General features: G+C 48.5%; 1 long non-coding RNA gene across 1 annotated transcript; it reads left to right on the forward strand.

Annotated features, from left to right (window-relative positions):
- Positions 1-14,795: 14,795 nt before the first annotated feature.
- Positions 14,796-15,705, forward strand: LOC137910186 (uncharacterized). The gene is made up of 3 exons (XR_011106039.1): positions 14,796-14,855; positions 14,967-15,139; positions 15,613-15,705. It is a non-coding gene; the product is annotated as an uncharacterized lncRNA (long non-coding RNA).
- Positions 15,706-24,264: the final 8,559 nt, after the last annotated feature.

The raw sequence follows: 24,264 nt of genomic DNA on the forward strand, positions 1-24,264 counted from the left end.
CGCTGTTGTGTTGGTCGTTTGTTCTCAACTTTAAATATTAGGAGTGAAATTTATATTTTTATCTGCAAAATATCTTAAATGGCTGGCTATAATAAAACTACGAAGTATTTGTATTTTTTTGAGAACCCAAGATGACACGATTCCTTTGCTCCAGTCCAAAAGCCCTAGAATATTGGGTTTGAGAGGATAATGTTTTAGGAGCTGCAACTCATTAATTTGCAGCTCTCATTAAAAACAAAGAAAATAATAATTCACCTCGTATTATGTATTGATATGTCAGTTAAACGGCTTCCTTAAGCAATGAAAATATCCATCCATGCATACGTTTAAGTAAAAGATGAATAGTCCAGTATTTCCAGAGAATGACAAGAAATCAGATGTTTTCTTTATACTTGAATAAATAAACATCCTGTTTCTCAGGCTATACACTTATTTCAGATTATTCCATATATAATAATTATAGTGTATAATTTGTTGCTACAAAAACAAAACAACTGAACAGAACAAAGGCTGTCAAGAAGACTTGTTATTCTTTCATTCTAAATCCAGCTATTATTTCGTAATAATCATAACATTTGCTTTGTTTGTCAAACTGCAATATTATGGTTAAAATAAGTCAATAAAGTTATTATATTTGATCCGGAAAACCAACAAAAACAAACCAACATTTAAAGTGGCGCGCACGATGATGATATCTCGCGAGATTTCCGCGTGCTCTGTAGTTTGGTCAGCAGCAGCGGCTCTCCACCATTTCGCTGCGTAAAGTCTCCTCCCCGCGACCGCTACATTCTGCGCCGAAATCCAGTCTCTCTCGCTCCGGATTGTAACTTGGTCCTATAGACCTAGTGGTACCTCGTTGGGTACCGGGAGACAGTTTGGACCGTCGACATTACGGATTGAGTGCGATTTTACGCGGATGACGACTCCTTCAACGAGAATTTAGTAAAAGAAAATTGCTCGGAAATTTCAGGTAGGTGGGAACTTAAGATGGCGGCATTGAGAGCGAGGGAGGGGGGGAAGGAGGAAGTAATGGGGGTATTTAGGGGGGGCGCGCTCAGACTGACGAAAAGACAATCCGATTGTGAAGTAGTTGACAATACTTGTGGACGGATAGTGATTATATTTGTATATAACACAAGGAACCGAAACGGCCATCTAATACCGGAAGACTCACTAACTAATAAATGGTGATATAAACATGAGTACAATAAATAAATTACAACTTAAACGTCATTTCCTTAGTCGTCGCTTCCAAAGAGCTAGCCCGTGCACTTGTGTGGGACCCCCTAAATCCCCCTTAAAAAATCATTGCAAAATTTATGTGGAACTTTATAACATTTATGTTTTGTTTAATTTTATATTTAGATTCAAAGAGGAACGATTTATTTGTTAAAAGAAAATAAAGTAGCACATTCATTTTTTTTTTTTTAGAAACAGATTTGACCCTACGCAGTGACGTCAGGAGTGATTGTCTGTCTCTCTCCCCCCCCTCCCAGCAGTGCATGCAGAAGCGGGTTTAAATGCGACTTTCAGATGTTTTTGTCTCCTTGAGAAGTAACTTAGCAAATATGTTGCCTTGATCGAGGCTATTCGGAGCTGAATCATTACATAAGTGCGGGTGGAACGAGGCGCCTGCGCGTCAAACGAACGCGCCCTACTAACTCTACCTTGCTAGTTAGCAGGCTTTTCTTAAGTGCCACCCAAGCAGTGTTTTTGTAAAAGCTAGCGCTGGCTAGCTAACCACATCACCAAATCCGGTAGCATTAAGCGCTAAAGTTAGCCGCTTATTTGCGTGCCCTGTTTATGAAAAACGTTATCCCGGTGTTTACGGTGTCATTTATACACTCGAATAGTAACGAAAGTAGCTAAAAAAAAAATGTATTGTGTGTCTGCAAGCATTTGCCTCTATAACTACGGAATACATTTCGTGTTTTCTTGAGGTTTTATCTACAAGTTCACGCGATTTGAATGAATCACAATCAGCTACATTCACATTCACATAAACGAAACAAAAAATGAATGACTGGAGGCCCACGCTCCTGGTCGCCGGCTTTTAGGTCGAGAGCGGCATGCTGCAGAATCCCAAAGATCTGACTGTGGGCGACTGCACCAAATGCAACTTGTAGGGAGCTAACGGGGCTGGTCGTTCAATGCGGCTGCACGGTGTTTTTATTACTGCTGCAGATGCCACTATAACGCAAGCAAATACCCCCGACTGTGGCTCTAGCAGCGATAGGCTAGCCAAGCCAAGTGTTGCCGCTGCTCTCCCGGCGTGATGTTGGTCATCATCCGTCATATTGTGATTTATTCTGTTTACTAATGTCATGTGCAACGAATATTATTGTAGCTTTAACTTCGTTATGACAAATCTCGCGATTAGGCATCGAAAACGTTAGCATACTACATCTCATTTTGGTTTTTTTTTTTTATGTGAAGTTGAGAACTATGAAGTAGATCGTTTTGTTTTATTAATAAAGTTTGGATCCCTCTTTATTTCATCAGAATATGTGGAAGGGATCCTAACTTCAGCATCCTGGAAGTGGAAAGCACAGAAGAGCTGCGTCTCGCACCACAAACAGGTGAGAAGAGTCCGCTTTCGTACAATGATTGTCGTTTCGACAACTTTTTGATGGCTTGCTTTCGGCGTGTCTTTCATTGTTGACTCTTTCCAACCAAAAACAGACTGTTTTGACATTGAAGTATTGTAAATGCATTTTTACCTTTTTGAAAAATGATGCTTCAACTGCCTAATAGATGGTGAAGAGTATACAACATATTTTTGGGTCCACATGTTTTGTTAATCATATGTATCATCCATAGGTGCAGTTTGTAGACAGGGTAGCACAGGGGAAGGGAGCTCTGGGGAGGAGGCGGTGTGGCAGCGTGCCCCTCCGGCTGTGGATGTGCTGGGTGGCAACCCCCAGGCTGCACAGAATGTGGCTGGGGAGTCGCTACGGCATGCCCCGCAGACGGTCGCAGCTGTCCCCCGTTCAGTCCCCCCGTTTACTTCCACTGTGCGATTGCCAGAGAGCAACAACTCGGCATTCCTCGGCATGGAGAACGCCCCCCCAAGCAACTTGCCTGCGACTCTCCAGATCAGCAGCATCTCCGAAGTCCCCGCTGTGGATAACGTTTTACGTCAAGTGTCAAAGTCCTCGCCGACATCCCTCAAAGAGGACCGCGGTTCCTCAACTGAAACGCGAAGGGTTCCAGCCCTCTCCTGTCCTCCTCTCATCTCGGATGCACAGGTTGGCAGCGCGGTGCGAGGGTTGCATCATGAGGCACAAACTGAGAAAGCAAAGATTATTTCGCATAGTCAGACGAACCGGATTCAACCACTTGGAGAAGGTGCTGGGCATGAATTTACCACAGGCACAAAAGAGAAAGAGTCCTTCGCGTTGGAATATAAATCTGAGACTGCAGCAAAGGTGGGACTTGGTGAAAACGAGCACACGGGTGTCGCAGCGTCATCCGGCTCACGGTCAACTTTTGCTTTCAAAGTCCAAGACGCCACGGAACGTGGGGTCGGTAGGAATTCACCGGTCCACCCAAATCAGGGCAGCCAGGAAACTCTGCCAGATGTTACAGAGCAGACGAGTCACCAGGACCCACAATCGTCTCCTCGGCCTTTACCCACATCTGAAAAGAACAAACAAACTGACGTGTCAAAACCACATCCTAAAATCAAAGAGCTCTCCAATGATGCCGGAGAAATGATGGAATCAAATGAGGTGTGTGACCGTGGAAAGGACCGTATTAACGCTTCTCACAAAGAAACGCAGCCTCCGACTGAAAAACACGAGTTACCGAAGGCAGCAGAATTACATCCCGCACTGTACGCCTCTGGGAAAGGGCGCCTGGCGTCCAGCAGCGGAGCTTCCAGAGACGAATTTAACGCCCGGAGGAGCTGCGATCTGCTCGCAGGAGAGCAGGTGGAGAGGAGCGCAACCGAAGAACAAGCCGCCATAGCCACCTCCTCGTCTGGATTCCCAATGGTGTCGGAGTGTTCCTCCACACAGAGTTCCTCAAAGGCCCCCGCTGCGACGCCGCCGTCCGACACGAGCCGAGCTGCGTCGCTGCATGCGGAGCGGGTTGCTGCAGCTGAAACATGCAAGCCCTCCGAGCGTGTTCTCTCAACGGAGGCGCCGCCGACTAAAGGAATGGTGGTCGTCAGAGAGGATGCACGTATCGGCGGGGACTGGTCTAACGTGCACCTGAATCCGGGTTGCCTCCTGCAGCGAGCGGACGGCGGCGGCGTCTGCGAAGCGGCCCTCGCCAACCAGCCGAGCTCTGAACTCTCCGCCGTCGGCCCAAAGCTGCGTGACGAAAATGTTCATGCGAATTTAGAGTTGCACCCCCAACCTGTGGAGGTTTATGAGTTTTGCGGCCTGGTTGAGGAGGTTGCCGAGGAAACGGTCTGTGCTAGCAGCGGCGCACAAATACCTCACTCGCCGGTTTACGAGGTGAACTTATTCAACGCGTTGCTGGAAAACGATGACGACGGCGTCAAAGAGGACCTTGACTCTCAGATTGCTGCATCGATTAACGAAGGGACCGCCGTCATGATTTCCCCGCCGCCGTCGGCTTCATTGCGCGACTCGAATCCAATACAGACTTGCTCCAACAGTGTTTCTCGTGATTTGTCCTTGCTAAACACCGGGGCGGCTGCTGCCGGCCGGCATTTAGTTGCAGACGCTAACCGATCTGTCGAAGCGGATCATTCCGGTGACGTCTGCTTGGTCGGTGTAGCTGCTCTCGCATCCGACGCATTAGATGCTGAACAAACAGGCGGCGGTCTCCAAATTGCGACGCCTTGCTTGCAGGTCAATGCAGCAGTCCAAAACCAAAAAGAGGCGAGTCTGTCTCCTGTAATTCAAACCTTTACCCATAAACAGGAAGCAGAAACAATAGCTGGTGCGTTATCTCTCGTAGCGACGGCGGTTGCTGGTGAGACCATGGGGAAGGAATCAGCCGTTGGTGTTTCACTACATGTAGAGAACAACCGCTCTCTAAATCAGACGCCCGGAATCCCTGTAAGTGCCACAAAGCACGCTCTGACTTCGCCGCAGGTTGTTCCGAATGTTGCCGTGCCCACAGAAACCAAAGCAGAGCCTCCTCGCTGCGCCGCTCATTTCTCTGGGCTTACAAATCCAAAGCTGCTCCTTCTTAAATCTGAAGAAACTCTTGTTCTGAAACCTCCACCCTCCCTTTTGAGGCAGGTGACCAAGCGGCCGAGTGTGAGCGGTAGCACCTCCCTTCACTTTGACCAAACTGCATCTGTAACCAATAAATCAGACAAAGAGGCCTTAACTGTTACTAAAACGTCAAGCGACGGAGATCCCGCGTCTCAAGAAGCCGTCGCCCCTTCAGACGCCACTCCCGATGCCCTTTACCTGCTTAGTGCATCTATGGAAAGGGAGGGCACAGCTCTGGCATCTCCTGGTCCTAATGACTGCATCAGCCAACCCGAATCCTTCTACGAGGATGAGTGTGAGGATCTGGAGCAGGACGAGCCGCCGGGAGAAGCCGAGGCTCAGGAGGCCCATTCAGGACAAGTCAGCAGTGCAGAGGAAGCGAGCGACGAGGAACCGGACGCTGACAAAACGGGGAGTGAGATGACCGCCCCCAGCTCTCGACACGAGGTAATTTATAAAGAGTTTTTTCTGAATTCAATTTTATTAAAAATATATGAAAGCTGCATAGAAGGGCAGACCTAGAAAATAATCAACATTGTAGGAATGAGGAGAGCTGATAGAGATTTTGAAATAAGACACTGAATGATTTTGAACATTGAAGCACCGGGCGTATAATACTCAAGTGTTTGATCTTGAGCTCCAAGATAAGGGAGTTGAATCAGACTCCACAGAAAAAAAAAAAAGCAGAGTTTAAGTTATAAATATCAGATCTCTGTCTTGGTTTCTTTTCAACTGTTGCATTGTGGTCGTAATGATGCGGTTGTTAATGTGTGTAAAGTAGCTACTCCTTCACGTATCTTAATGTTTTTAGTTGAAATTATTCTCTAAATCTGAGTGATGTATTGAATTTACACTAAATCGTCTCCACAATAGATCAAGTGGATACTTTGCATTCTGTGCAAAAAAAAAACTTGTCCTGTGGCGATGTTCCTACAGAGCGCCTTAAATATAGAGTACAGGCGTACCTTGTATTTAAGGTGATTATTATTATTAAAAGCAATATTTATTGCACCATGATTAGCGTTATGTTATTATGCTTTTATCCCCAAACTGGCATAGTTTGCCCATCCTTCTGCATGAAGTCCACATTGATGTCACTCACAAAGACATTCTAATTATCATTCTTATTATTATATAGTGTTTATCTCTTATAAGTTGGCTGCATGCTAAGCCATGTGTGTTTTACAGCGCGGGCAGAGCAGGACAGACAGAAAGGCATTGTTCCTTAAGGTAAGCGGTGGCTGACAGACGCCCAGATAGGCCTTTCAGCTGGACGTTCACGAGCACTCACTGGTTAGGCAGCATCGCTGTCCGAATAGTTTGGCATAAAAAGGCTTTCCTTTTGGTATGTTGTTATTTTTAATTCTGCATGAAATGAAAGTTTCAGGCCGGTTCAGAAGTCGAGGAGGATGTCTGGACTCGCTTCCTAGCACTAACTCACACCTGCGGCTTTTATTTCGAATCGTCCTCTTTTTTATTTTTTTGCTTTTCTCCAAATGATTTCCGCTTAATCTTTCTCCTCTGGCCTTTAGGTCCGCCAGTGGATAGCAGAAAGGGTGATCGCCAATTCATCTCCTGTCTCGCCCTCCACTTCCTCTCATCCTGGTCCCTCATCCACCGCTGATTGGTCGGCTGCACGACCGGAGAGGTCCTTACTTCTCCGGGGTCCTCATGGGAAGTTTGTTTCTCCTTCCTCCGTCAACGTCTACAGTTCCTCTTCGTCTTCGCCGCCCAATCAGGTTACGCCTCAGCGTCCCCGTGGAGAACGGCACGCAGACATGGCAGAGCTAGCTAAACATGTGAGTAATGACTTTTATTACCTCCACCAAGGTTCGAATCTGAACCATTAATCCCTTGAATAAATTGTGATTTTTATTTATTTAACTCCACCTAAAATGAGTTTCAGCTGATTTTATTGTCGTGCACTAATGTGCTGGCAGGTTTCACTGAGCGGTTTGAGTTTTGTGTCTTGCAGGAAGCAGACATTGAGCACCGAACTCAGTCATTCAAGCGAGAGGGCTTCTGGTCGATGAAGCGTCTGACTCGTCTGACCGAACCGCCACGGCCGAAGGTTCACTGGGACTACTTGTGCGAGGAGATGCAGTGGCTTTCTGCTGACTTCGCTCAAGAGAGGCGCTGGAAGAGAGGAGTGGCTCGAAAGGTAGTTGATGAGCGAGCTGTTTTCAAACCAAGAAATGTGTGATTTGTTTGAACTTTACAAGATTAGCTTTCGTCGTAAGTCTGATGTATGTCTCGTATACTCTATAATGCTATAATAATTTAGATGTGCATTGCTCGCATTCTTAGGTGGTGCGGATGGTGATGCGGCACCACGAGGAGCTGAGGCAGAAAGAGGAAAAAGCCAAGAGAGACGAGCACGCCAAAATACGAAGAGTTGCCTCGTCCATCGCAAAAGAAGTCAGGGCGTTCTGGAGCAGTGTTGAGAAGGTGCAAATGATGCTGTAGAAATATCTTTCTGCTTGTTGTCATGATGGAAATAAGTTGTTCTGTTGTAACTCCTGTTTATGTTGTGTTATAAACATCCTGCGCCACATGCTGCTGCTACTACATGTTCTTTTCTTTACAATTATTGCTCAGAAAATAGCAGAGTGTTGACAAAGGCCTTGCATGTATAACTCGGTCTGCTCATAGTCGACGTGTCTTGTCTTTCGCTCATGAAGGTGGTGCAATACAAGCAGCAGTCTAGACTGGAGGAGAAGAGGAAGAAGGCATTGGATCTTCAGCTGGATTTCATTGTTGGCCAGACAGAGAAGTACTCGGACCTCCTCAGCAAGTCTCTTGCACCCACAAGGCCGCCTGAAACGGTCCCTCTGACTCCCAAGAAATCTCTGCCACCTTCTGTGGATGAGGATGGTGAGAAGACTATTTCTTTTTTTTCTTCTTTTTTTTAAGGAAAACCTGCATCTTCAACGGCAAATAAAGATTATAGTCTCAGATTGTCAAGGACAGCTTTCAGGGCCGAGTCACGTTGTCATAGCGACACGCAAGTAAAACCTCTCTAAGTGTTTACCACAGAAAAGCTATGAGAAACAAAAACATGTATTGTTACATTCTAGGTTATCAGAACGCCATATTCTTTCATTTGTGTGCACCCCGCCCCCCCGCCCCCAAAGACATGATGTCAAGTCATTTTTCGGTGCGCTGCTTGGCAACCGTCAGACCAGTCAAACCTGTCAAACCTGTCAGACTTGTCAGCTGCTCGTGTTTCCTGTGGCCGCTGAATTCTCAAGCGTGGTGCTAGGACTGCATAAATCAATTAAATAATGCTCTTATTAATGAGAATTATATATGGACGAGGCAATTTGTTTCTTTCCTTTGGAGAAATGCAGTTTAGCTTTTTTTGTGGTGATACGTCATGAACCCAATTCATGTAAGTACCGTACATAGAGTCCTGTTTGTGGTCTCTTTTTTAGTTTAAAACAATTTTGTCTTTGCAGACAGAGACTTTGAGCCTCCCTGTGAAGAGGAGGACGACGAGGAGACCATAGAGGTAGAGGAGCAGCAGGAGGGTAATGATGCTGAAAGCCATCAGAGGGAAATTGAATTGCTGAAAGAGGAGGGGCTGCTGCCGCTGGACCAATTACTCAGCACCCTGAAAAGGCCACAGGTACCTCAATAACACTGATGGGATTGGGATTTTAATTTAGTCACAGATTCAGAAGTAAACTGAACCAGGGTTTCTTTTTTCTTTTCATGAGAAAGGTAATGCGTTGAGGAAAGCGTACGACTGAGAAGTCTTAAACATTATAATGGGCCTTTTGGTTATTGTCGTTAAATGGCCCTGGTGCTGCGTTGTGTTCACAGCGCCTGCTGAAAACGGTGACATCATGGTGGCAGATTAAATGAACTAACTAATTCAGAATGTTTCATCACAACGTGCATTAAAACCTTCATACTGACGCATTATGAGCTCAATTTCTCTTTTACGTCCAGTTAATTCTGGATGGTTGGCATGAACGATCATCTACATTGCCTGCCCCCCCCCCCCCATCAGTGTAGATGCATCATGTTCAAATAAATACAGAGTGCTTTTCGTCCAGACTGCGATTGTTTACGTTGCATTAAACCACTGAATCTTTGGGTTAACTAGGAGTCGGGCTCTGATGAAGAATGCTCCGATGATACGGCTTCGTCTGTGGCGGAGGAAGGGGAAGATGGAGAATTCACCGTCAACGATGAGGACGGTAAGATCGCGCGGTGGACCTGAAGTGATGCATTTTCTTTGTCTGCCATGAAACGGTCTTGGTGTGGATTTCCATGAACGTCTACAATGGGTGCAATAGTCATGGTCTCAACCTCTTCCCTTTTCCAGCTGAGGATGAAGAGGACACCATAGATGCTCAGGAGAAGGTCGAAGGAACTGTCGATCACGCTGAAGAGCTGAAGGATTTAGCCAGAGAGGGTAGGTGCTTTGTTCCTACTCATCCATAACCCCCGCCCGGTTGACTGAATATTAACATAACGCCGAAATTGTGTTGAAATCCCTCCCAGCATGTAAGATATTGATTTTGTTCATGAACCAGAGGAGGGGGTAAGTTATTGTTGGCACCCTAAATATTTCCAGGTTCAGGCATGACATGTATTCTCCATCTAAATACACATTTTATTCATTTTAAGTGGTACCCTTTTTAAAATTACAAGCAGTAAACGGCACACTGACATTGATCTGCTCTCCTTGCAGGTGATATGAGTTTTGAGGAGCTTGTTGAGAAGTACAAAGGAGCGTACGCTGCAGACTTTGAAGCTCCTTCTGAATCTGCCTCCAAAGAAAGCTCCGATTCAGAGATGTCTGGGGATGAGGAAGAGGAGACCGAGGAAGACGAGAGCGATGCAGAAAGCAATTCTTCCTCTTCTGGTATTAACCGGCTCACGGGGAATAAAAAAATAAATAATTTGTTTCCTCCCGAACAAAGATTTTCTTCTCACATGTTTTTAGTCGTTTATTTGAAAATGTTGATACGTCTTTGTATTTATTATGAACTTATTTCCTCTTTCACACGTGCGTTTTTCAGAGTCACCAGGAGACAGTGCAGAAGATGACGACAGTGAGAAGGACGTGCAGGAGAGCGAGGAGGAAGACGGGGATGATTGCAGAGAAGAGGGGATGGCGCTCTTGCTGAAGGAGGGAGACAACAGCCCTCCTTCCTCTAGCTCACGGCCAAAGAAAGAGATCAGCCATATTGCTGCTACTGCAGAGAGTCTGCAGCCTAAAGGCTACACTTTGGCTACAACGAAGGTCCGTCTTCAAGTCTAAAACACTTTCAAATAAGGAGAAATATCTCTTTTTTTGTTAGTGAGTTTTTAAACTTCTCAATAGTTAATTGGGCTAGAGAAACTCATTGTGTGTTGGAGTCAAAAATCGAGTTCTTTTTTTATTTCCGCACTGTAATTTCCTCCCCTTGTTTCCTCCAAGGTTAAAACTCCGATCCCTTTCCTGCTTCACGGCACATTGAGAGAATACCAGCACATCGGACTGGACTGGCTTGTCACCATGTACGAGAAAAAGCTTAATGGCATCCTGGCTGATGAGATGGGCCTGGGCAAAACGATCCAGACCATCGCCCTGCTCGCCCACCTGGCTTGTGAAAAAGGTACCGACACATGGGGAGCTAGATGCCATAGAGGACTTTTGCTCATTGGAATGATCTTGTTGGAGTGTCATTCATATTTGTGCAGCCTTGGAATATTGTTCCATTTTCCATCTTCAGTTACGGATTATTTGTAACTTCAGGTAACTGGGGACCTCACCTAATCATCGTCCCGACCAGTGTGATGTTAAACTGGGAGATGGAGATAAAACGCTGGTGTCCTGGGTTTAAAATTCTCACCTACTTTGGCAGCCAAAAGGAAAGGAAGCTAAAGAGACAGGTAATTAGTTCATTGGTTTGACATTTTATAATCTATAGGACTGCTGTTTTCATTTATTTCATCCAGCTTCCAAGTGCTTTTTTAAAAAATCTATACATTTGTATATTTCTGTTGTGCATTTGTGGTTTGACTAATATGTTCCCTAAATAGTTGAAAATTAGCGCCATATTGATTTTTGGCTGTTTTGCTTTGTTTCCCCCTTAGGGCTGGACTAAGCCTAACGCTTTCCACGTGTGCATAACTTCATACAAGTTAGTGCTGCAGGATCACCAGGCATTCCGCCGCAAGTCCTGGCGCTACCTGATCCTAGATGAGGCGCAAAACATCAAGAATTTCAAGTCCCAACGCTGGCAGAGCTTGCTGAATTTCAATAGGTCAGTAGAACCCGTTTGTTGCTTGTACCGGGAAGAAAAGATCAATCGGTGTAGCTGTAAGCAGCAGCAAGAGGCTTTTTTTCTAAAAATCTGAACTATTGAGCACGTTTACAGCAATGTCCTCTGCCACTAACAGCCACCGGCGCCTGCTGCTGACAGGAACCCCTCTCCAGAACAGCCTGATGGAGCTGTGGTCTCTGATGCACTTCCTCATGCCCCACGTATTCCAGTCCCACCGCGAGTTCAAGGAATGGTTCTCAAACCCACTGACGGGAATGATCGAGGGCAGTCAGGAGTACAATGAAGGCTTGGTCAAGAGGCTCCACAAGGTGCTGAGGCCGTTCCTGCTCAGGAGGCTCAAGGCTGACGTAGAGAAGCAGATGCCCAAGAAGTATGAGCATGTGGTGCGCTGTCGCCTGTCCAAGAGACAGCGATTCCTTTACGACGACTTCATGGCGCAGGCCTCGTAAGTTACAGTTACGACACAGGATCGTATTTTAGTTCGATGCACCAAACTGGAAATTGAATATCTCTTCAAATAAAGGCTAGAGTCTAAAAAACATTAGCAATAACGGCGAGCTTTCATTTGAAATTGTTCGGAAGACGTCTTTATCTCTGGTGTAAAACTGTAATTACTTATTTTTTTCCCATTGATGATTGTTTTTTTGTGTTGTTCATATTACTTACTCTCCATCTCTCTTCATCACTTTCCCATTTCTGGTTGGAAGGACCCGTGAAACGCTGGCCAGTGGTCACTTCATGTCTGTGATTAACATCCTAATGCAGCTCCGCAAAGTGTGCAACCACCCCAACCTGTTCGACGCCCGGCCCATTCAGTCTCCGTTCATCACGCAGCCCATAGTTTTCCGTACAGCCTCCCTGGTGCAGGATGCCCTGGAGGTCTCTCCTTTGAAGGTTGGCACCAAAGATGTTGAAGCCTTTAATGTGGCTGAAAAAGAAAAATATCAAACACTGCATGATTCTTTGTCCTCAGCGCTGCGATCTTTCAATGTTTGACCTTATTGGTCTGGAGAGTCGCGTGTCCCGGTACCAGGCAGACGTGTTCTTGCCACGCCACAAGGTCAGCCGCCAGTTGATCCAGGAAATCACAGAATCCCCCGAACCCCCTCCAAGACCCAAACCAGTCCGCATGAAGGTCAACAGGTGCGTAGAATAGCTTTTCGTATTTAAGAGTATAATATCCTCAAATTGTGCAAAAGCATGCTTGTATAATTATGCCTATACTTTGAACAATCACAACACTGTGATTACGTTCAACGGTTCTGTGAATGCACCGCGAGTTACGGCCTCTGATTGTGTGGAGGCAGCCAGACGCTTGATTAAAACTCAGCCGGTCAAAAAAGGATCAACAACATTTGGCAAATGGAAAGTTTGGATTTAAAAATGCTTAATTAGGAGGCAGAACTGGACGTCTCGGTTCATGAATCCAGATGATGAGTCCATCTTGCGCTGAATATTCTGTCTGTTGGTCTGTCCCTGGTTTAGGATGTTCCAGCCACCTCCTAAAGGTGATAATCGGCCCGTCCTACTGATGAACAAACCGACCTGCTCTGTCCCTCCTGCAGCTCAGACCCCAAAACCTCCTGCAGTGACTGAAGTCACCTCATCTCCAGCACTTTCGACTGCAGGTCATCAAGGCAAGTGGATGGGCGGGAAAAAGTACTTATGACCCCCCCCCCCCCTCCCCCCCAAGGATTAGCAAAAACGTGCAAAGTGAACTTGATGTTTTCTCCTTTAGCTTGTTCTGTGGCGACTACGCCCTCGCCTTGCCCATCCATGAGTCTGACCACTCAAACGGCGGTGAGAGCAAGCATGCCAAAGGCGGTGTTGACAGTCCGGGCCCCCACTGCTTCCTGCACAGGTAGCATCTCGGCTCATTCAAGTCCAAACCCTGGCAGCATCATGTCTCAGAGGGTTTTGCTCAGTCCAGATATGCAAGCTAGGCTGCCTTGTAAGTCTACACAGTCCTCATTCCTAACCTTGTGCTCTGCTCTTTTTTAAAGATTATATATATCTCTCTTAAACTGAATGTAATATCGTTCGACACACGTTCTGTTTTCTTTCCCAAGCTGGTGAGGTAGTGAGCATCGCCCAGCTCGCCTCCTTGGCTGGCCGGCCGGTGTCCTCGTGTCAGGGCAGTAAACCCGTTACCTTCCAGCTTCAGGGAAACAAGCTGACCCTGTCTGGAGCCCAGATCCACCAAGTCCCAGCAGCCCCCCCGCGCCCAGTTCAAGGTTAATGTTAGACTCCTGCTACTGGTCCGGTGTGAAGCACCGATGAGATTTAACAGTTTGTATATCACAACTGTAATCTTCTTTATCAGTAAATTGATTGAATACATTTTCAATACCTTTTAATTGCAATACGTTTGTCAGGTCGTCCACAAATGGGCTTCATTTGTCTGCGATGTTATGAACATCTACAGCAAAAATAAAGCATAGAAGCAGTTTTTGTAAGAGCCCTATATGTAGCGACGGTTACGCAATCATGTATTGTTTGAATATTCTTAATCGTCACAGCGGATTTGTCATAATCGCATCGTTCACCTGATCTAATGAGAGAATAGTTGAATTGGTTTTAAGTAGTGGCGCTGGATGAGCGACTAGTTACTGGAGACTCTGTGTTGCAGGTAATGTGATGCACCTGGTGTCCAGCGGCTCACAGCACCACCTCATCAGCCAGCCGGCCCACGTGTCCGTGCAGAGCGCAGCAAGCCCCTCTACTGCCCTCCCTGCCAATCGCCTTCCTCACGGTGCCTCGTCACAAGGTTTTTTATTTCCGCTTATTCTTTCCTCCTCATGGAAAGACTGTTTTTATTCATCAGACATCTAAATCAGCCAATTGACCTTTTATTTAAGTAAAAGTCATTTTACGCAAAGACCTTGAACCCGTGGGCGGCACTGTGGCGTCGTGGTTAGCGCTGTAGCCTCACAGCACTTGAAGCAGTTTCTGAACTTTGAACAAATGAGTATTTTCTTTTGATGTCATTTTCCACCCACTCTGTTTAAAATAAATAAATAATCCTTGTCTGACACCGCTGTTACGTTTGCTTCTTCAGTCGCCCCCTCCATGGTGAGCAGCCCCGGCGTTGTGAAGATCGTTGTGCGTCAGACGACAAGCAAGGAAGGCGGGCCCGTCCCCACACTGGCCGTGGCCCCTTCCCCCCGTGTGGCTCCTCAGGCTTCCCCTTCGCCATATCCTCACACCAACACAACCCCCATCAGAAATACGGCTCCATTGCAAATTGCCCAGCGCACCCCTGGTCCTGCTACTGCCCACTACACCATTGCCCCTCCCGGAAATCCGAGCTCTGCCCCGAACCTTCGCCCCGTCCTTAAAGTAGTGCAGCCTCCACCATTGAGCACGGAGCAGCCAGGTGAGAAAGCAAGTTGTTATTCCATCTGAACTATAATCAGCGTTTCATGTTGTTTCTGCCCCAGAGGGCTGTAGAGTAATTGTTGATCCGTATCTTCCCTCGTCCCCTCAGCTCCAGCTCAAGCGACCTCCTCGTCCTCCGTTCCCAAGTCTTCAGCAGCGTCTCGTGACGGTAACGGCGGTGTCACACCAGCAACCTCAAAACCCAGACCCAGTTCGGTGGCCAAAGTCTACCCACCTCCCAGGAAAGTGCCTCGACCCCCTCCTCGCTCTCCTTTCTACGTGGTAAAGCACGTTTTTATTAAATTATACTTGTATCATCTTCAACAGGGCTCTGCAGAAATATATATTCGTGTTGTCACATCCGTGCTTAAGAGGATTTATTTCAACACATCTGAATGGGTTTTATAAAGCAATGTTTTCTCTTCTTTTGATTGGGAACAAAATAAGCTAGCTGTTTTAGCTAGGAGCAAAAGTGTTCAGTCCCAATACCATGTTACGTTTATCGATACTCTCATCTGCTGTTCGCTGCGATCACGTTACGCAATAACACGTTTATAAGTACAGTACATCGGTTGTAATTTAGCTAGCTACTGATGAGTCATTAAATACAGAGTCCTGAGAGGATTAAAGACTGACACCTGATGCCTGGTGTCTTTTCAAATGTAATTGGCACCCAACCCTGGTTTAAGTCTTGTTTTACTACCTCGCATTGCTGCTCTTTACCTCGTTAATGTTTACGCCCTTATATTTAACAGTCATGGCTTGCAGATGACCTTAAACGGCAGCGCGGCGGCCGGCTGGACTTCATCGTAAGCGTCAACGAGCGCCACTGTGGGGCAAAGCCCGTGTACGGTCGGGAGGTTTTGGACTTTCTGACTTTTCTCCCCGGCCCCCGGCCCAAGCCGGCTACCCTGAGCTCTCGCGGGGGGTGGGGCCGTTCGGGCCAAAGCAGCTGTCTGTTTGCACAGTGGCAGAACAAATACGACTACTGGTTTCAGAGTCGCGCAGTAAGAGAGGCCATCTGCAGCATCGAAGCCAGGCTGGAGCTCCTCAGTGATGCCGTAGACAGGTAGACGACTGATCGATTCGTTTCCTTGGTTATGGTGTTCGTCTCGGGGATCTAAGCTTTAAGATTTGCCGTTAATTGTTATGTGCTTATTTTAGGTTTACATTTGTGATTCCCCCAGTGGAGGCTCCTCCGATCTCCATGCACTGTTGCCATCCTCCTCCCTCTCTGAGCTGCAGGCAGGCAGCCTTCTGCTCTGCTCTGTCGACACAAGTCGCTCCACTTACTTGCAGTCTCCATCGTATCCAGTGTTCCATGAGAACTCAGTTCCCGGACCTGAGGCTCATACAGTACGATTGTGGTAAGGTGTCGACACGCCTGTCTCGACGGCATATTTGATAAAAAGGACTGAAATTCAATCTCGAAATGTTCAAACTTAAAATCGTCTACTTATTTTACGACCGAGTCAGTTTTCCTGCTCTAAATCTTTTGATTCCTCCTCGCTGATGGTGCAAGCGGCCAAATGAAGCTGATTTAGAAAATAAATGCTTTTACCGTCGGTCCATTAGTCACATGACATTAGCCATGCCTCCATTGTGCAGGGAAGCTGCAGACGCTCCACACCCTGCTTAGAAAGCTGAAGACAGGAGGCCACAGAGTGCTGATCTTCACTCAGATGACACGCATGTTGGATGTGCTCGAGCAGTTCCTCAACTACCACGGACACATCTACCTCCGCCTGGACGGCAGCACCCGAGTGGAGCAGAGACAAGTTAGTGCTGACAGTTTTTATCTTTTTAAACACATCCTTACAGCTTGCATATAGAAAGGAGATGAACATTATTTGTCGAGGGGGGGGGGGGGGGCAGTTGATCGGCTTTCTCTGATGCTTATCTTCTGTTTCTTTTTTTCTTCTGTTCAGGCCCTCATGGAACGTTTCAACGCAGATCGACGCATTTTCTGCTTCATTTTGTCAACTCGCAGTGGGGGTGTCGGGGTGAACCTGACCGGGGCCGACACGGTCGTATTCTACGACAGTGACTGGAACCCCACCATGGACGCTCAGGCACAGGACCGGTGCCATAGAATTGGTCAAACCAGAGACGTCCACATCTACAGGTGACTGTGGCAAAAGAAAAGTGCATTTAAATTAGCAGGACATGCTAAAGGAGCTCAAAGGAGGCTACCAAAACCAAATGGATGTTCTAACTGAATTTACACGTGTAAAGTTCCTTTGATAAACAGAAAAGGCACATAAGAAATCTCTTTGAATTCCTGTTGTGTATATTTATTAATGTTCACTTACTGAATGTCCACAGGCTGATCAGCGAACGCACAGTGGAGGAGAACATTTTGAAGAAAGCCAATCAGAAGAGGATGCTGGGAGACATGGCTATTGAAGGAGGAAACTTTACCACTGCTTTCTTTAAACAGGTGAGATTGATTTTCATGCATGGAGGGCGTTTCCCAGGAGTTTGTACAATTTCACAGGAGATACCTATTTTTCTTTCATCATTGTAGTTCTTATTTTTGTTTATTGTCCACTTCTCTTTAACTGTTGACGGAAGTATCCACTTTTTTCCTCAGCAAACTATTCGAGATCTGTTCGACATGAATGATGGGGAGAAGAGGGAGGTGGCAGTGGAATTATCAGTACCCCAAGCTGAGGAGGAGGAAGCTGCCAACAAGCAGAGCACCACCATTCTGGAACAGGTTAGTTGTATCACGTGTATATTTTTAATTTATACTTTAAGCTGGTTTAGTAGGGTTAGGGTCAAATATTAAACTTGTGTGTGTGTGTGAGGACTTTGGACAACAGGGAGCATTTCCTGAATGGCGCCATGGTAACTCGGCCTTAAAATGCTTCTTGCAGGCCCTGTGTCGCGCTGAGGATGAGGAGGACATCGTAGCGGCTTCTCAGGCCAAAGCTGAGCAGGTGGCCGAATTGGCCGAGTTCAACGAGAACATACCGTTGGAGGAAGGGGGGGAACAAGAGGAAGTAGAGGAGCTGTCGAAGGCTGAGCAGGAAATAGCTGCTCTGGTGGAGCAGGTGAATAATAAAGCATTTAAAATCTGTGAAGTTAAAATACGCTCCCTTAATATACCATTTCTTTGCTGGTCCCCAGCTTACTCCCATTGAACGCTATGCCATGAACTTCCTGGAAGCATCATTGGAAGACGTGTGCAAGGAAGAGCTGAAGCAGGCAGAGGTAACGCCTCACCTTCACCTTACTCAAGTTTCCATCTTGGATGAATAATGGACCTGAATTTAGTCGTCTACTTTTCTATCGATCCCCTGATTCATTTCCACTGATTTCCTTGTTTAGGAGCAAGTGGAGGCTGCCAGGAAGGGCCTGGACCAGGCCAAGGAGGAGGGCCTAAAGCTCCACGCTTCTTCTGATGACGACGACGACGACGGCTTCTTGTCACCGCCGGCCTCTGTGGAACCTGCTCAGCCGGTCCCGGCCCGCCGTGGCCGTAAACCCAAGGACAAGAACGCCACCTCCACGAGGGCTAGTGGCCGACTGCGTGGGGCCTCACCCGAGCCTGAGCCCGATCCCAAAGAAGTGCCTGAGAGATCCCGCTGCGGTCTGAGAGGGCGAGGAGCCAAAGACACGGGTAACGTGTCTACTAACCCGTCCTGCTTAGACCAGCACAAAACGTCCCCGTCAGACAGGGTTCAGGATTCCTCCCGATCTACGAAAGCCTCATCGCCTGCCAAAGATCAGCAGGCCGCCAAAAGCAGGACTTTATCAAACCGCTCCCATGCCGCCCCCCCAGTGCCTTCCCCTCCCACAACCTCCCTCCCTGGAGGAAAACAGCAGAGTGTTGGAGAGACCGACGGCAAGGACTCCACAGCGGCGAGGGAGGAGAAAGAGGAGGAGAACGAGAGGACAGTGACCGAGTCTTCAATAGAATTCAGCTGCCCGGTGGATCATCAAGCAAAAGACGACGGTAAAGAACTCCGCGTCATGTCCCCCCCCTCCTCCACCGCCACCTTCAGATCGCCTCGTAAGCGCCAGTCGGCAGATGGCGAAGTCTTGCGGGGTCTGGTCGAAGACTCCCCATCAGCCAAAGTCCTGCGGAAGCTTCCGGGGAGGCTGGTCACGGTGGTGGAGGAGAAGGAGCCAAGAAGAAGGCGACGAAGAGGAAGCGGCACTGGAGGTGGCGCTTCCTCAGAGGAAGCGACTGTGGAGGATAACGCAACCGAAGAACCGAAACAAGCCAACGCGTCCCCGAGCCCCGATGGCAAAACGAAAGGGACAATGGCCCACTCTGTTCAGGAGCAAGACTCGACTCCTAGTCCGTCTGTGGTCCCGCAGCCTGCCAGAGTTTATCCTCCCTATTCCCCATCTCATCTTTCTCCCGACATGCCCGTGCTGAGAAACCTTCCTGTAAGGCGCAGGTTGGAAACCGAGTCCCGCATGGCTGCTCAGCTGGGAGAGCTGCAGCATCCGGGTCGAGGAAGGGGTGGGAACCAGCCTAGAAAAATGGACGCACCTCCAGGAAAAGACGCCACGTCAACGCCTACGGAGTCCAGCGTGAATTCTCCTGCGACGCCTGTGAAAAGGAAGAGGGGCCGGCCTCCTAAGATTCCTCCAGTATTACCTGATCTTGGCAAAACGGTGATCGCGCTGCCGAAAGCCCCAATCCAGGAAGGGAACCTCCCACTGTCTCCGAAGCGTAAGAGGGGTCGTCCCCGGAAAGACTCCTCAAACATTCCAGAACATGTTGGTGATGGACGGAATTCTAAAAGTGAGGCCACCGCTGGTGCATCTGGTATATCGAAAACTCGTGCTAGCAACGAGCTAACCCTTCCATCGCCTCACAAGCTGGAGCCCCCCTCGGATGCTATCGTCACCAGAAGTCAAGGACGGGATACTAAGACTGATCTCCCACCCTCTGTCGAAAATCCAGTACGAGCCTCCGCAACAACAACAGATCACGCTCCCACATCAGCTTCAGCTTCGGGCGAATCACCACCTGCACTCCAGATCACGGCGCCCCTCCCCCCCGGTGCATCCGCATCGACCCCGGTCCAGCCAGCCAGTTCATCTCCAGATGCAGTTCAGAGGCTCGACGCGCCGTCAAGCCAGATCTCTGCGTTCTCTGTCACGCTTGCGTCTGACACTCCTACCCCGACTACTACACCGTTGCCCCCTGCCAGCGCCGCTACGTCGGCGCCTCCGGGCGTAAAGCCGACACTTGGGGCGCCCGTCACTTGTAAAGCCTCCGTCGAGTCAAATCCCTCGGCTTTAACGGGAAAGACTCCGTCGCAGACGGATTCCACACCGGCTACAAACACTCCGTCTCCCGTGGCCGTGGAAGACGTTCCAACATCGGTCGATGCCGCGTTGAGCACGACAGCCGCTGCTGCTTTAACAGGAACCTCCAGCTTTACACCAGCGGTCCCCATTATTAGATCAGTCCCAACTAAAACTACTGCTGTAAAGGACTTCCCTCAATCGTCATCGCCTTCATCGACAGCGAGTCCATCTGTTACAACCTCTTCCCCAGCTGCAGATAAGAGCCCGCCGAAACCGACCTCGCAGTCCCCTCCCACTGTACCAACAACTGTCAGTCTGTCGAAATCAACGTGTCGCAGCACATTCTCATGTGAGCCTGTGTCTGACGCGTCTTCGACGCTACCAGTAACGGACATCCCAGCATCTCCCGCAAATGCAGTTCCGTGTGCTCGAACCCATTCAATGGATGCGACGGCAACCAAAGACTCACAAAAACCTGCAGTCGAAGAGACGACCGCCTCAGCGGCCGGCACCTCCTCTGCGGCGCCGCCGCTTGCTACGGCGGCCGAGGCAGAGGCCATTTCGGTACTCGCGTCGCCCCCAACGGAGGGAGGGCAATCCAAAGCTGCAGAAGATGCCGTCAACATCCCGATCCCAGTAACTGCTGCTGCTGCTCCGGCTCCATTACCAGCAACCAGCACGACTGAATCGTCCCCAGTAAAGACTGTTGAAGTTACTGCCACACACGGTGCCCCATCATCTAGCACCTGCCCTGTGTCACTAGCGGCAACCACCGCAGCTGCCACAGCGGAAACGCTTTGCCCCACACAAGCCTCTGAAGTTGTGTCCAGCGACGTTTCCCCAGAGACGTCCACGCCAGCCCAGCCGGACGCCTCGCCGGCGGATCCGTCTGGCCTTTCATCCGAGAAACACTCTTCAGAGCAAACGGCAAGAGCGTCCAAGAGCGACGTGGATCAGGTGACTGACATGGAGCTGGGTGTTGTGGAGACTGATGAGTGCAGCAGCAAAGAGAACGAGAACAAAGAGGAAGACGCCACCTCTCAGGCTAAAAGGAGAAAGGTGACGAGTTCCTCTGAGACCAAAGAGTTGGAGTCGGAAAGCAAAGTTCCGTGTGGTGAAACCGCTTCACAGAAGGAAGAGCCTGAGAAGGAGACGGCTGTGCAAATTACTGAAGATGAAAACACGCCAATCCAGAAGCGGCCTCTCAGCCGTCAGAGTAGCCAGGACTCCACTCGCTCTTCGTCGCCATCTTCCGGGTGCTCCACTTCAACCCTCACTCGTCGCGCCCACCACAAGAGAACTTATGAAAATAGACATCCGACCAAGAAGAGGCGAGTCGACGTCACCTCAGAACCGGGGACGGAGGTCAAAACGGAAGCGGGCAGGGAGGGGTCAGAGGAATGCTGCGGGGAGGACCCTACGGCCGCTCCCTTGCATAGAAGACGTTCTCGGTCTTCTTCCTCGTCCGACTCTGACCACAGCGCCAGCAGAAAGGAGCACCGGTTGACCCGCTCAGCCAAGCACAGGCTGCAAGTGCAGGAGAGGGAGAAAGGAAACAGCCTGCAAGCAAAGAAACGCACGCACAGCTCCGACGGAAACGCATCAAAGAACACTAACACATCGACAGGCGGCGAGTCTGGCAGTGACACGTCCTCGGTTCGGATCATCAGGAAATCTGCAGGATCTTCGCAGGGCAGTAAATCTCAAACGAACAGAAAGCCCTCATTACCGCCTGAGCCCAAAGTTTTAGGGAAGAGATGCTCGGCGCTCAATGCAGCCGCCAAACTCCTAGCAATGAAAGGCAGGGTGGACACCCCTGGCCACACCACTCGGAAAGAATCGGGAGCAAAGACCGCGGCCGCTTCCCCGACCTCCTCTTCCGACAAGAACCAAAAGCCCAACAGCAAAAGCGTGCAATCCTCCCCTCAGAGTAACTCCCTAAATATTACCCGTAACAGCAGCGGCAACAAAGCAGCAACGCCCAATCAGACGAGCCGCTCCGCATCCCGCTCCACCAGGCAGTGCCCCGGCTCTTTGGTTCCGCCCCTGGGAACGGCACGCAAGAGGTCTAAAGCGGACGAAAAGGAGAGGGGCAACAGGAAGGACGGCGAGGCGGGGGCGCAGGCGCAGGCTTCGTCCCGGGGCCACAGCGCCTGCAGCAGCATGAGCAGCGACGGGGAGGGCGACTGTGGAGGACGCAGCGGCAGAAGCCGCAGCAGCAGCAGCAACAGCAGCCAGCGGACCCTCAGCGTCAGCTCCCAAACCACCGAGCACAGAGAGTCCCGAGCCGCGTCCTCGGGCAGCGAGCGCAGCTCGGAGCGGCCCAAGAGCACAAACAGAGAGCAGCGGGAGAGGAGGAGCTCTAGGAAGCTCTCTCAGGAGACGACCAGCAGTTCGGGAGCCGAGGGCACGGCAGACAGGGTGCTGCGCAGCGTCGCGGCGCTCGCGGCGGTGCAGGCTCGGTCGCCGGCCGCGAGCACTCGCTCCTCTTCTGGTCAGCATCGTCACAACAAGACATGATGAGCGCCAAAAAGGGAAGAGATGGAAGCGTCATCACGACCTCCTGCTTCGCTCGGTCTCTAATGTGAATGCAAGGGGACGGGAGTGCTGCACGAGCCAGGGACCTCCCCTGACTCTTGGGGGGGGTCTCTCCCTTTCCAACTCGAGCTGGTTCCCCTCGCCAACTCAGCGTTTGCTAGCTGGGGGGGGGGGGGTGTTAAGGCTCAGGGATGCTGGACTCGGAGAAAAAAAAAAAAAGTGGTGCCATCACTGCATCGGAGCGCGATGGTCCAGTGGGATACGAGGGGTGGGGGGTGGGGGGGGGGGGTGCAAAAGTTAACAAAGGAAAGTTGCTGGTTAACATGTACTGTAATCAAATAAAAATAAAGATTGGAACACTCAGATCTTACGTGATGCCGCGCCCTCTTATTAGGGTTATAAATAAAGTCGTTTGTGTGACCATTCAAATCTTTCGAGTGACCAGTTGTGTTGTAAATTGGAGGTTTTAGGACGATTGATTTTGAACATTTTGTCGACTGTCCTATCGTTTCCTTGGCGTCAGTTGATAAGTTATGCATATTTTATTATTTCTTCCAGGGTATTGGGAAGAGAACTGATCTGTCAATGTGGTCTTTGCTGCACTATGCCGGAGCTTTCCTTGGCTCGGGCCCACTATTTTTCACGTCGACTTCTGTTCATTGGATTAATTTGTTTTAATCCGGCCTTGTATTTCTCATTTGCACATCTAATAATGTGGCCCTCAGCGTTGTAAGTACATTGTGGTGTAGTAATAAAATTCAATCAATTGGTCCCCGGTACCTCGATGTATCTCTATAGTTTGAAAATGTATTGATTGAAGCTGCAAATTGTCTTGAAAACCGTAAACGTCTTTCGCTCTGCGCCACAAACCCGGATGCAGGAGAAAGAGGAATGTCTTTCCTGGTCGTCCCAACGGAAAGGTTCCGCTCCAGTCCACTTAAATGTGGTTTTGAAATTTAGAGTGCTTCTTTGGCCAAACTGATTTGAACCTCAGATTGCCTTGTGATGCATCTAAAGCAGCGGTGTTGTTGAGATTCTGTTTAAAAAAAAGAAATTAAAAAAATTATATATATATATCTATATATAATACACACAGAAAATGTCACACAGCCACCCGCCTCTCCCAAACTTCCAATTATGATTTTTTTCCCTCATGAGTTTTTGTTGCATCACTTCATTGCTCTTGGTTACCTTAAAAAGAATACTTGGATAAAATATGTGAATAAAATTACTGGTGCAGTTCCAGATGACTAAGATGTTTACTTTTGGACTTGTCTAAGCTACTTTGAGTAAAGGTGATGTTGGGAGGGGGGGGGGGGGGGTTAGTTTATGGTGATGGTCTTATTCTTGTCTATCTTCATTTGTTGCATTCCTTTGATCCATTGTAATTCCACATTGTTTTACTTGAACATTAAGGCAATTACAATTGAATAAAAAGACCAAAAATTAGTTGCTATTTTTTGTGTTGAACATTTTAATACAAGTTCGTGTCATACTTTCATTGTGTACTGTAAAAAAAATACTGTGTTGGGGTATCTCACAAGGTGTGAAAGTGCAATAAAGCTTATTCCCAGCAAAAATCCTATATAAATGCT

This window comes from Brachionichthys hirsutus, chromosome 21, assembly GCF_040956055.1.
Source record: "Brachionichthys hirsutus isolate HB-005 chromosome 21, CSIRO-AGI_Bhir_v1, whole genome shotgun sequence".
Taxonomy (NCBI): domain Eukaryota; kingdom Metazoa; phylum Chordata; class Actinopteri; order Lophiiformes; family Brachionichthyidae; genus Brachionichthys; species Brachionichthys hirsutus.